Source organism: Notolepis coatsorum (assembly GCF_963971535.1).
Source record: "Notolepis coatsorum genome assembly, chromosome: 2".
NCBI lineage: Eukaryota > Metazoa > Chordata > Actinopteri > Aulopiformes > Paralepididae > Notolepis > Notolepis coatsorum.
Window position 1 is genome coordinate 63,821,969 of NC_140166.1, and position 14,303 is coordinate 63,836,271.

A 14,303-nucleotide genomic window follows, 5' to 3' on the forward strand; every position below is an offset into this window, starting at 1 on the left:
GTTAGCATGCAGTAGACATATTAAAGTGACGTTATTAAAGACCTGTAACAACCAGAGAAACATCAGTGATGTTATTAAACACCTCTAAGAGAGAAACATCAGTGAGGTTATTAACACTTTGGATGCCAGCCACGACATAACACGTGTTATCAGCCCGCCCCCTTGAATGCCTAGCACGACAATTATCGTGATTATTTTTTTATTAGCGATCTGAATTCATATTTCATCAACCGAGTCTACCGTTGGGAAACCAGCCCCATCAGGAGCTCAGGTGTGAAAAAAGCGCCCCCTATCGTCTCCCAGATGGTAATGCACCCTTTTGGAATGGACTCAATGAAAATGGATGAGAAAACAAAAATCCGGAATCCACATTTTACTTCTCACGCATGTAACCGGAGATGATCCCAGTCATTGTGGAGCCTCAGAACAGCATGTAATATGTCTTTACAGTATGTAGCGTTGGATCAATAAAAGGATCGATTTTTGGAATGGCGATCAGGAATTGGAATAATCTTTTTGGATACCATCTGATACCACCTGTTTTACACCTTTGTAAAACACTAAATTTTCCGTGGGATCTTTATAAACTTTGGACCTGTATGACTTCAGGCTATGGATCAGTTATGTTTTCCAGCTCCTACCTCTCAGCTGGAACACAACAACAGGCAACAGGTCAACACAAAATTAAGGAGCAAATATTTTATTTCAGTGTGTTCAAACCTCCGTTTCTCTAATACATTAGCACTCAAGAGTGATTTTTCTTTATTGTGTAAGAAACTTCAGAATGTTACCTTCCAAAAGAGACTTGTGCATACGCTATACATATAAAGTATAATAAATCGCAAATTACTTTGGGTATGCAATCGACAGGTGTTTTATGCTAAATATATGCAGGACTGTTAAGGGGTTAAACATCAGAGAAACATCAGTGATGTTATTAAACACCTCTAACAGATAAACATTAGAGATGTTATCGAACACCTCTAACATAAACATTAGAGATGTAATAAACACCTCTAACAGATAATTAGAGATGTTATCGAACACCTCCAACAACATTGTTGTTGACATTCCAAAAGGAAAGTGTTTTGTGGCCTGTAGCTCAGTGCAACACAACCTCCCTGGTGGAATGTAACTCAGTGATGACCTCAGAGAAGTGAAATGTCACCTGGAATGATAGGAAGTCACTGCAGGGAGGAGAGGTTACCATGGGCTGTTGCTATGGCGATGGTGGCATGTGTATGTAGAGAGCAGGGCGGTGTGTTTGAGGCATTAACCCTTTCACTAGCACACTACCAAAGGGTTAAACCTTTCACTGCGACAATACAGAAGGTGAACCCTTTCACTGCGACAATACAGAAGGTGAACCCTTTCACTGCCACACGACAAAGGGTTAACCCTTTCACAGCCACACTACAGACGGTTAACCGTAGGATGATTAACATCAGTGTTGCCTGGGAAGTGTGGTGGTGGATGAGGGTGTGGACTGGGGTTGGGATGTATAGGGCGAGGGGATTAGGATCACACAGTAGGTATAGTGTGCTTTGTTTGTATTTTTATACCTGCATTCTATTTTGTATTTAAATGGAAAATAAAAAGGTTAATGAGTTTTTTGACATTATTCCAAATTAAGGGGATTGTGTAGTGTTTTGATTGATTAGCCATCTTGATCAAAAGTGCGTGGTAGGTCTATTCTTTTTCTCATTATACTATCCACTGAACTGTTTTATGTGTACAACCTCAATCTTTAGAAGATCGTACCAGCATCTTTAATATTGCAGGTTGGGAATCACAAGTTACATTTTTTTATGATACAAATTTGCTGCACATCATGGTATAAATTCACATTCAAGTATACTAATGCACGCGGCTGGGTGGCGTAGCAGAGATTGCGCTCGTCACCAATGCAAGAGACTCCGGTATCGAATCCCAGTCTCAGCATTGCCTTCGGCTTGGGCCAGCCGTCGTATTGGCTCATTTGGCAGAGTCAGCGGGTGGAAGTCGATGGGTGGGGATTGGACGTTGTGGACAGCGACCCCTACAGGTCGGTTGGGAGACGCCTGCACAGCAGAGACAGGAAGTGGCGGGGGTAGTGTGAGCCTCCCATGCGTTACACCTCGCCAATGAGAGTCCGCGCTGGCAGGTGAAAATATGTGACAGGCTGCCTCCTCGTGTGCCGGAGGGAACACGTGATGCAAGGCTTATATCCTCTCTACATACGACCAGTGGGGGGCATAGTCGAGCAACGTTCAAGACAGGGGAGGGGAGAATTGGATACACGAAATTGGGATGGGAGAAATAGAAAATAAGGAGAAAAAGTGGATAAAAAAAAAAGTATACTAATGGACCAATATTTGACTCAGATGTTTAGGTACATGTGTAAATGTAAATTTCAGAGAGATTTTGTCTTCCCAACAAATTTTTTATTAAATATTTTTTTGTAATTTCCATACATATACATTTATGGCCCCTGACAAAAATCGGCAGGATATCTTGCGGATAACTTTTAACCCAATGTCCATGATGGTATTGTCTATGGAAAAATGCATTCAGAATGTAGTTCCCAGACGTGGGGGGAAAAAGAAATTCGAGCCACTTTTCAGGGTTTTATGGCCTATATCACCTCTGTTATGTAAAGCAGGCGTGTCAAACTGAATCACCAAGGCGCTGAAACTAAATATACTGATGAGTTTGTACAGCCGGACACATAATAATACCTGAGAAAATGTGCATTTCCCTGAGGTCTCTTGCTTAATTGTTTATCTATTCTCGATATAAATGCACTTCTATTCATTCTCCGGTGCCTCAATGAATACAGGGAGGGTAAGGAGGCATCCTTTATGGATCATAGGCTTATTATAGATTCTTCTTTTATAGATTGAAATGACATTGTATTTAATCAATACTGTGTTTGACCTAGGCACCTCTCGTGTGTGTGTGTGTGTGTGTGTGTGTCCTTCCCTCTCCCTGCAGCTGTAGAAGTAAGAATGTGTTGCTAGCCTGTGGTCCAGCGAGGGTTAAAAAGCAGTAAGAATGTGTTGCTAGCCTGTGGTCCAGCGAGGGTTAAAAAGCAGTAAGAATGTGTTGCTAGCCTGTGGCCCAGCGAGGGTTAAAAAGCAGTAAGAATGTGTTGCTAGCCTGTGGTCCAGCGAGGGTTAAAGCTCCACGCCCATCCTGGACAAACAGACCCACAGCAAGGCTGCCGTGACGAGACATTTCAACTCCATGCTGCTGGAAAACAGCCAAGACAAATGTCACGTTGTGACACAACACGATTAGAGAACACCTAGACCTAGACCACCTAGACCAGACTGGAACACCTAGACCAGACTGGAACACCTAGACAAGACGAAAGTCTTTCTCTGGTCTGCATCCCCTTAACAGTTGTGTGTATTGAGCTGTACTGTATTGTACCCATTCTGCAATCTGTTAATAAAGTTTTCAATCAATCAATCAATCAAGAACATCTAGACCTAACCATGTTGACCTAGAACACCTAGACCAGACTGGAACACATAGACATCTGTTCTTGTTCCGTGTCTCTGTCCAGCAGACCCTCTCTATCTGTTCTTGCTCTACGTCTCTGTCCAGCAGACCCTCTCTATCTGTTCTTGTTCTGTGTCTCTGTCCAGCAGACCCTCTCTATCTGTTCTTGTTCTGTGTCTCTGTCCAGCAGACCCTCTCTATCTGTTCTTGCTCTACGTCTCTGTCCAGCAGACCCTCTCTATCTGTTCTTGTTCTACGTCTCTGTCCAGCAGACCCTCTCTATCTGTTCTTGTTCTACGTCTCTGTGCAGCAGACCCTCTCTATCTGTTCTTGCTCTACGTCTCTGTCCAGCAGACCCTCTCTATCTGTTCTTGTTCTACGTCTCGGTCCAGCAGACCCTCTCTATCTGTTCTTGCTCTACGTCTCGGTCCAGCAGACCCTCTCTATCTGTTCTTGCTCTACGTCTCTGTCCAGCAGACCCTCTCTATCTGTTCTTGCTCTACGTCTCGGTCCAGCAGACCCTCTCTATCTGTTCTTGCTCTACGTCTCTGTCCAGCAGACCCTCTCTATCTGTTCTTGTTCCGTGTCTCTGTCCAGCAGACCCTCTCTATCTGTTCTTGCTCTACATCTCTGTCCAGCAGACCCTCTCTATCTGTTCTTGTTCTGTGTCTCTGTCCAGCAGACCCTCTCTATCTGTTCTTGTTCTGTGTCTCTGTCCAGCAGACCCTCTCTATCTGTTCTTGCTCTACGTCTCTGTCCAGCAGACCCTCTCTATCTGTTCTTGTTCCGTGTCTCTGTCCAGCAGACCCTCTCCATCTGTTCTTGTTCTGTGTCTCTGTCCAGCGGACCCTCTCTATCTGTTCTTGCTCTACGTCTCTGTCCAGCAGACCCTCTCTATCTGTTCTTGTTCCGTGTCTCTGTCCAGCAGACCCTCTCTATCTGTTCTTGTTCTGTGTCTCTGTCCAGCAGACCCTCTCTATCTGTTCTTGTTCTGTGTCTCTGTCCAGCAGACCCTCTCTATCTGTTCTTGCTCTACGTCTCTGTCCAGCAGACTCCGTCTCGACACCAAAGTCTCTCTAGAGAGAAGTCTGCTCGCTCCACTGCCGCCATCTTGATAACGGCGACCGACGAGACTAACCAGACCTTCTACACACAGACTCCCTGGTTACCGTGGCAACCACTCTGTCTCTGGTATTAATACTCCATCTGCTCATTATATAGACTGTCTCTGGTATTAATACTCCATCTCTTCCTCATTATATAGACTCTCTGGTATTAGTACTCCATATCTTCCTCATTATGTAGACCGTCTCTGGTATTAATACTCCATCTCTTCCTCATTATGTAGACTGTCTCTGGTACTAGTACTCTAGGGCTGTCTTAAATACTTCGTTCGATGGGCATGGGATTCTAATATGAAAATAAATTTCGAAAAATCTTTTATTTTTTTTGTGTGCAAAATCAACTCTGCCCCTCTTTGTTAACTACAACAAGCAATGCTGTTTGTTATTTAAGATGAGGTCGGACTCGGCACTGACAGATTTGTGTTCATTGTGCTGCTTTTATAAAGCCTCAAATGACGGCTTACAATATTTCATGAAAGCAAAGTGTTTAGTTTTGTCTAAGGTTTAAACTTTACAGCACTGACAAAGTTGAACAAAGTGCTGCACAAGTCCCACAACATAAATATATATATATTTTTTTATTTTTATAATAATTTCTTTTATTATTATTATTATTATTATTTTTATCTCGAAGCTTCGAATTTAAATCGAATCTCGGCCCCGAAGCTTCGAATTCCAAAAAGAAATTCGAAGGTCAGCCCTATAGTACTCCATTTCTTCCTCATTATATAGACCGTCTCTGGTGTTAGTACTCCATCTGCTCATTATATAGACCGTCTCAGGTATAAGTACTCCATCTGCTCATTATATAGACCGTCTCTGGTGTTAGTACTCCATCTGCTCATTATATAGACCGTCTCTGGTATTAGTACTCCATCTGCTCATTATATAGACCGTCTCTGGTGTTAGTACTCCATCTCTTCCTCATTATATAGACCGTCTCTGGTGTTAGTACTCCATCTGCTCATTATATAGACCGTCTCTGGTGTTAGTACTCCATCTGCTCATTATATAGACCGTCTCAGGTATAAGTACTCCATCTGCTCATTATATAGACCGTCTCTGGTGTTAGTACTCCATCTGCTCATTATATAGACCGTCTCTGGTATTAGTACTCCATCTGCTCATTATATAGACCGTCTCTGGTGTTAGTACTCCATCTGCTCATTATATAGACCGTCTCAGGTATAAGTACTCCATCTGCTCATTATATAGACTGTCTCTGGTGTTAGTACTCCATCTGCTCATTATATAGACCGTCTCTGGTGTTAGTACTCCATCTCTTCCTCATTATATAGACCGTCTCTGGTGTTAGTACTCCATCTGCTCATTATATAGACCGTCTCTGGTGTTAGTACTCCATCTGCTCATTATATAGACCGTCTCAGGTATAAGTACTCCATCTGCTCATTATATAGACCGTCTCTGGTGTTAGTACTCCATCTGCTCATTATATAGACCGTCTCTGGTATTAGTACTCCATCTGCTCATTATATAGACCGTCTCTGGTGTTAGTACTCCATCTCTTCCTCATTATATAGACCGTCTCTGGTGTTAGTACTCCATCTGCTCATTATATAGACCGTCTCTGGTGTTAGTACTCCATCTGCTCATTATATAGACCGTCTCAGGTATAAGTACTCCATCTGCTCATTATATAGACCGTCTCTGGTGTTAGTACTCCATCTGCTCATTATATAGACCGTCTCTGGTATTAGTACTCCATCTGCTCATTATATAGACCGTCTCTGGTGTTAGTACTCCATCTGCTCATTATATAGACCGTCTCAGGTATAAGTACTCCATCTGCTCATTATATAGACCGTCTCTGGTGTTAGTACTCCATCTGCTCATTATATAGACTGTCTCTGGTGTTAGTACTCCATCTGCTCATTATATAGACCGTCTCAGGTATAAGTACTCCATCTGCTCATTATATAGACCGTCTCAGGTATAAGTACTCCATCTGCTCATTATATAGACCATCTCAGGTATAAGTACTCCATCTGCTCATTATATAGACCGTCTCAGGTATAAGTACTCCATCTGCTCATTATATAGACCGTCTCTGGTGTTAGTACTCCATCTGCTCATTATATAGACAGTCTCAGGTATAAGTACTCCATCTGCTCATTATATAGACCGTCTCTGGTATTAGTACTCCATCTGCTCATTATATAGACCGTCTCAGGTATAAGTACTCCATCTGCTCATTATATAGACCGTCTCAGGTATAAGTACTCCATCTGCTCATTATATAGACCGTCTCAGGTATAAGTACTCCATCTGCTCATTATATAGACCGTCTCAGGTATAAGTACTCCATCTGCTCATTATATAGACCGTCTCTGGTGTTAGTACTCCATCTGCTCATTATATAGACCGTCTCAGGTATAAGTACTCCATCTGCTCATTATATAGACCGTCTCTGGTGTTAGTACTCCATCTGCTCATTATATAGACCGTCTCTGGTATTAGTACTCCATCTGCTCATTATATAGACCGTCTCAGGTATAAGTACTCCATCTGCTCATTATATAGACCGTCTCAGGTATAAGTACTCCATCTGCTCATTATATAGACCGTCTCAGGTATAAGTACTCCATCTGCTCATTATATAGACCGTCTCAGGTATAAGTACTCCATCTGCTCATTATATAGACCGTCTCTGGTGTTAGTACTCCATCTGCTCATTATATAGACCGTCTCAGGTATAAGTACTCCATCTGCTCATTATATAGACGTCTCAGGTATAAGTACTCCATCTGCTCATTATATAGACCGTCTCAGGTATAAGTACTCCATCTGCTCATTATATAGACCGTCTCAGGTATAAGTACTCCATCTGCTCATTATATAGACGGCCTCTGGTCACACATCCTGGATGTCAGGAAGTCTCTGTCAGGCAGGGGTCAGAGGTCAAGCTCATAGGAAGTGGCTGTTTGTGTGACTGTCTGCTCAGGAAGACCTCAGTACACCTCCTCTCTACTGGGCACGCTCAGTACACCTCTCTACTGGGCACGCTCAGTACACCTCCTCTCTACTGGGCACGCTCAGTACACCTCTCTACTGGGCACGCTCAGTACACCACCTCTCTACTGGGCACGCTCAGTACACCACCTCTCTACTGGGCACGCTCAGTACACCTCTCTACTGGGCACGCTCAGTACACCACCTCTCTACTGGGCACGCTCAGTACACCCCCTCTCTACTGGGCACGCTCAGTACACCTCTCTACTGGGCACGCTCAGTACACCTCTCTACTGGGCACGCTCAGTACACCTCTCTACTGGGCACGCTCAGTACACCTCTCTACTGGGCACGCTCAGTACACCTCCTCTCTACTGGGCACGCTCAGTACACCCCCTCTCTACTGGGCACGCTCAGTACACCTCTCTACTGGGCACGCTCAGTACACCTCCTCTCTACTGGGCACGCTCAGTACACCACTCTACTGGGCACGCTCAGTACACCACTCTACTGGGCACGCTCAGTACACCACCTCTCTACTGGGCACGCTCAGTACACCACCTCTCTACTGGGCACGCTCAGTACACCACCTCTCTACTGGGCACGCTCAGTACACCACCTCTCTACTGGGCACGCTCAGTACACCTCCTCTCTACTGGGCACGCTCAGTACACCACCTCTCTACTGGGCACGCTCAGTACACCACCTCTCTACTGGGCACGCTCAGTACACCTCCTCTCTACTGGGCACGCTCAGTACACCTCTCTACTGGGCACGCTCAGTACACCACCTCTCTACTGGGCACGCTCAGTACACCCCCTCTCTACTGGGCACGCTCAGTACACCCCCTCTCTACTGGGCACGCTCAGTACACCTCTCTACTGGGCACGCTCAGTACACCACCTCTCTACTGGGCACGCTCAGTACACCACCTCTCTACTGGGCACGCTCAGTACACCTCCTCTCTACTGGGCACGCTCAGTACACCTCTCTACTGGGCACGCTCAGTACACCACCTCTCTACTGGGCACGCTCAGTACACCACCTCTCTACTGGGCACGCTCAGTACACCACCTCTCTACTGGGCACGCTCAGTACACCTCCTCTCTACTGGGCACGCTCAGTACACCTCTCTACTGGGCACGCTCAGTACACCCCCTCTCTACTGGGCACGCTCAGTACACCTCCTCTCTACTGGGCACGCTCAGTACACCTCCTCTCTACTGGGCACGCTCAGTACACCCCCTCTCTACTGGGCACGCTCAGTACATCCCCTCTCTACTGGGCACGCTCAGTACACCACCTCTCTACTGGGCACGCTCAGTACACCTCTCTACTGGGCACGCTCAGTACACCCCCTCTCTACTGGGCACGCTCAGTACACCCCCTCTCTACTGGGCACGCTCAGTACACCTCTCTACTGGGCACGCTCAGTACACCCCCTCTCTACTGGGCACGCTCAGTACACCTCCTCTCTACTGGGCACGCTCAGTACACCTCCTCTCTACTGGGCACGCTCAGTACACCCCCTCTCTACTGGGCACGCTCAGTACATCCCCTCTCTACTGGGCACGCTCAGTACACCACCTCTCTACTGGGCACGCTCAGTACACCTCTCTACTGGGCACGCTCAGTACACCCCCTCTCTACTGGGCACGCTCAGTACACCCCCTCTCTACTGGGCACGCTCAGTACACCACCTCTCTACTGGGCACGCCGTCTACATCCTGACCTCATATCTCCATGGCAACACAGGTGTCTGATCTCAATGTTGTTTTCAAATGGGATATTTGTTGCACATCCTCAGTTTAGATGCGAGGCTGATGATGACACGCATTAGGTTTAGTCTTTTATATCTTATCAAACTACACAATACACCACACTGACAGTGACAACCTTCTTTAGTTTTTAAAAAGGTTGTTCAAATTAAAATACAGAAATTCCAAAATAACATTATTGCAAAAGACGATTGTTTTGTCCCAGAACCACATTAATTGGTTGTCTGTCTGCGTGTCTGTCCTTACAGCCCTCTGAATAGACACGCCCCCTAACAACACTCTGAACAGACACGCCCCATAACAACACTAACAGACACGCCCCCTAACAACACTCTGAACAGACACGCCCCCTAATAACAACACTCTGAACAGACACGCCCCTTAACAACAACACTCTGAACAGACACGCCCCCTAACAACAACACTCTGAACAGACATGCCCCTTAACAACACTCTGAACAGACACGCCCCTTAACAACAACACTCTGAACAGACACGCCCCCTAATACCAACACTCTGAACAGACACGCCCCCTAACAACAACACTCTGAACAGACACGCCCCTAACAACAGCACTCTGAACAGACACGCCCCCTAACAACAGCACTCTGAACAGACACGCCCCCTAACAACAACACTCTGAACAGACGCGCCCCCTAACACTAACAGACACGCCCCCTAAGACTAACAGACACGCCCCTAACAACAACACTCTGAACAGACACGCCCCCTAACAACAACACTCTGAACAGACACGCCCCTAACAACAACACTCTGAACAGACACGCCCCCTAACAACAACACTCTGAACAGACACGCCCCCTAACAACAACACTCTGAACAGACACGCCCCCTAACAACAACACTCTGAACAGACACGCCCCCTAACAACAGCACTCTGAACAGACACGCCCCCTAACAACAACACTCTGAACAGACACGCCCAGGAGCTAAACACCAACACACTCCGAACAACTAGTGGCTGAATATGAGACTCTTCTTTGAACTCCTTTTCAAGCAGATATCTTGAGGTCAGAGGTCAAGGGACTCTCCTCTCCTCCAGCGAGCCAGCGTGACCGGTATGTTCAGATTCCTCCAGGTCTCCACGCTGTCAAACTAACTAACCAACTAACCCTAACTGTCAAACATGTTTACTGCGTTTCAGTCTAGAAAACAACAACAACAACATGTGAAGTGAAGGAGGCTGAATACCTTTAGAGGTACACACACACACACACACACACACACACACACACGCATATGTGACCGTGCCCAGCGCTATCGTCCTCAATTCACGGAAGTCAAATGACGTCAAATCACATCAGTTTGAATGTTTAAGAACATATTTACTATAAAAGCAAACCGTTATAGTATCTCTAATAGTAACAATTCTTTGTTTTAAAAAAAAGGCTGTTTCCTTGCGTGGGGGAGGGATGACATTGGCATGCGAATCAAGACAAAGTGCTTTCGTCTCGAGCGCATGGGCTTGTTTACTATTGTTGCCGGTAGAATTCATCTACCAGAGCAGGATGAACACAGCGTCATTTCTTTATGGGTAAGCTGTTGACTTGTACATCCGATGGCTGCATTTCTCCCGGACGTTCAATACATTGTTGGAAAGTTAAAGGAAAACTCCAACATTTTGGGAAATTATTAGCCTATTTGCCATCTACCCTGGAGTTAGACAAGAAGATACATACCCTTTTTCTTCTCTGTGCATGCAGTAGGAGTAGGAAGACATGCACCGTTAGACTAGCTTAGCGTCAGTCACTGGAAGTAGGTTCCTCCATTAGCCTAGTTCCCAACGTCTTCCTACTCCTACTGCATGCACAGAGAATAAAAAAGGTATGTATCTTCTGGTCTAACTCCAGGGTAGATGGCAAATAAGCTAATTTCCCAAAATGTTGGTGTTTTCCTTTAAACTTCCCGCTGTTAGGATCGACACCCCTCTCTCAACCTATTGCGTGCTTTCAGTCTTGAGTTACAAGACGAAGCGAGGGCTGATCGTAACGAGAAAGAAGAAGCAGTGGAAAATCCTTTGTTTTGACTATAGAGCCTCGAAATTAATGAGCCTCGAAATCATGCCGAATTAACGCGGGCACACACATTACAGAAACCTTTGTGAAACACACATTTTCCGGGTGGGATTGTTAAACTTTGGACCTGTACTACATAAGACTTCAGGCTATGGAACGGTTATGTTTTCCAGCTTCTACCTCTATCCACTAAGTGCAATATATTTATACTTCTATATTTATTCATCCTATGGATATACTGACTGCAAGACACTTTCTGTATAAATTCTATTAATACATTATTATAATTCCATTTTATTTTAAGCTTGTATAACAGCTATTTTCACAGTCATGACAGCATGTACTGTGACAGCACTTAGTGACATGCTTATGTTAACGCTATTCAGGTGAGAGGAGTGGCTGGGCTGGTTGTAGGGGGGTATTGTTCACGCCCCGCCCAAACTGGCAGACGTGTTCAAATCTGGCCTGGCTTTGAGAGGCTTTCTCTCAGCTTTAATCATCTAGAAAAAATACTGTTTTACAAGATTCAAATGACCACATCAAACATTCTCAGATTTCAATGTATCATTTGAAAGCTTACATGCTGTAATTTTGGAACATTTTATGGAATGGAAATGTAAAAATATGGAAAATGAAATGTAGATATGTGGCATCAATCGCTGGTCACGGTCATATATATATATATATACACACACACACACACACACACACACAGAGACACATATACACACATACATACACAAGCATATGTGTGTCTGTCCCTGTCTCCCTGTGAGTGGACGTCTCGTGGTGATGACCAAGGTGGTGGCCGTCCCTTGGTGATGACCAAGAGGATACGATCCTCTCTACGTCGCCCCCCATACCTCAAATGGATCCGAACGGAATACATACTCGTGTGCAAACCGAATATGACTGATATTTTTTGCTTCGAGCCTCGACATTTAGCCGTTATCCTTTATTTTTTATTTTTTTTACTTTGGCCATTCCCCTGGCTCTTTTATGTGTTTATCACATTTATACTGGTCAAGGATGACCGACAGAAACAGGCTGAAAGGGTTCAGATGGGGGGGAAGACACTCTGGGAAAGGCACGGCTGCAGTCGGGATTCGAACTCGCTAAGCCCCAGATCCGTGACGAGCACGGTTGTCCACGGCGCTGAAATAGCGCTTGCGGTACGTGGTGAGCTACTGGAGCTCCCCGTTATCCTATTTTCATACCAGCGCTCGTCTCCCTATGCTTTTTCTCTTGTTGTTGTTGTTGTTGTTGTTGTTGTTGTTGTTGTTGTTGTTGTTGTTGTTCTTAGCTCTATTCTATTTCAATCTTTCAAAAATTTTCTTATGTACCCCAGTTGCTATTGCATGTACATATTTGTGTTTTATTACACATATATGTACATACATGCCAACTATTTCGCCCGTTTTATTCTCCACCCATTGATCATCCTTAGCAACACTACCATCACCGACATCCAAGAAGCGGGATACCCCCTTGAACGGCGCTTCTAAGGTTTCTCTCCTCCACATTGCCTGTGGTGCTTTTTTCCTATTGCTAGGTTTTTTTGTGAGATTTTCCTTACCTTCATTGGGGTATGTCTCAAGTTCAAGTTTCTTTATTAGTTGTCATACAGAATACTTTTATACAAAATGCTTCTTTCTGTTACGCTCCAGAGACTGTGCTAGACAGAAATAGATAAGTATAAAATAAAATAAGTATAGCAAGTATAAAATAGAAGTCACGTACGTAGGCACAAGTGTTCAGTATGTACATATGTACAATGTTCAATGCAGAGTAGAATTAACTTAGTTACCATACAATATACTATACAATATACTAATATACAATATACTATATAGTGCAAAGCAGAAATGGGATGACAATTTACAGTAAGGCTTAATGAGGTATGGGAGTGTTGCATTTATTTATTTTACATTTATTTTGGATTTCATGGTGTTTTTTTTGTTTTGTTCTTGATTCATTGTGATGTTTCTTCTTGACTTGTTTAAAGAAGACGTGTCCGGCCCATGGGGACATTAATGTGTGTTGTCGGGCCTTACAGATACATTTTCTTTGATTTGATAAGACACACATACAGACACATATACACACGGACACACACACACGTGTGTATATACACACATACACACACCGACACATATACACAGTTTCTTCATTCAAGTTCTTTCACATGTTTCCTGTTGCTGCATAGTAGAGAGACATGCATCCTTTATTTAACACAAGAGTATTCTACCAGTACAGGAGTATTCTACCAGTACAGGAGTATTCTACCAGTACAGGAGTATTCTACCAGTACAGGAGTATTCTACCAGGAGTATTCTACCAGTACAGGAGTATTCTACCAGGAGTATTCTACCAGTACAGGAGTATTCTACCAGGAGTATTCTACCAGTACAGGAGTATTCTACCAGTACAAGAGTATTCTACCAGTACAAGAGTATTCTACCAGTACAGGAGTATTCTACCAGTAGTACAGGAGTATTCTACCAGTACAGGAGTATTCTACCAGTACAGGAGTATTCTACCAGTACAAGAGTATTCTACCAGGAGTATTCTACCAGGAGTATTCTACCAGTACAAGAGTATTCTACCAGTACAAGAGTATTCTACCAGGAGTATTCTACCAGTACAGGAGTATTCTACCAGGAGTATTCTACCAGTACAGGAGTATTCTACCAGTACAAGAGTATTCTACCAGTACAACAGTACAATAGTATTATATATAATGATTAAGATTGTGAAGCTAAATTCTAATTAGAATATGAGACACAGTTCAGCCAGCCCCCCACAGGCATACAACAACATGCCTGACCACATTCCCAGAGCGAGAGCGAGAGCAAGAGAAAGCAAGAAAGAGAGAGTAAGAAATAAAGAGAGAGAGACAGACGGAGACA

General features: G+C 44.4%; 1 protein-coding gene across 1 annotated transcript in view; it reads right to left on the bottom strand.

The window, feature by feature from the left end:
* iqgap1 (IQ motif containing GTPase activating protein 1) overlaps nucleotides 1-14,303 on the bottom strand; it is a 139,386-nt gene that overhangs the window by 111,787 nt on the left and 13,296 nt on the right.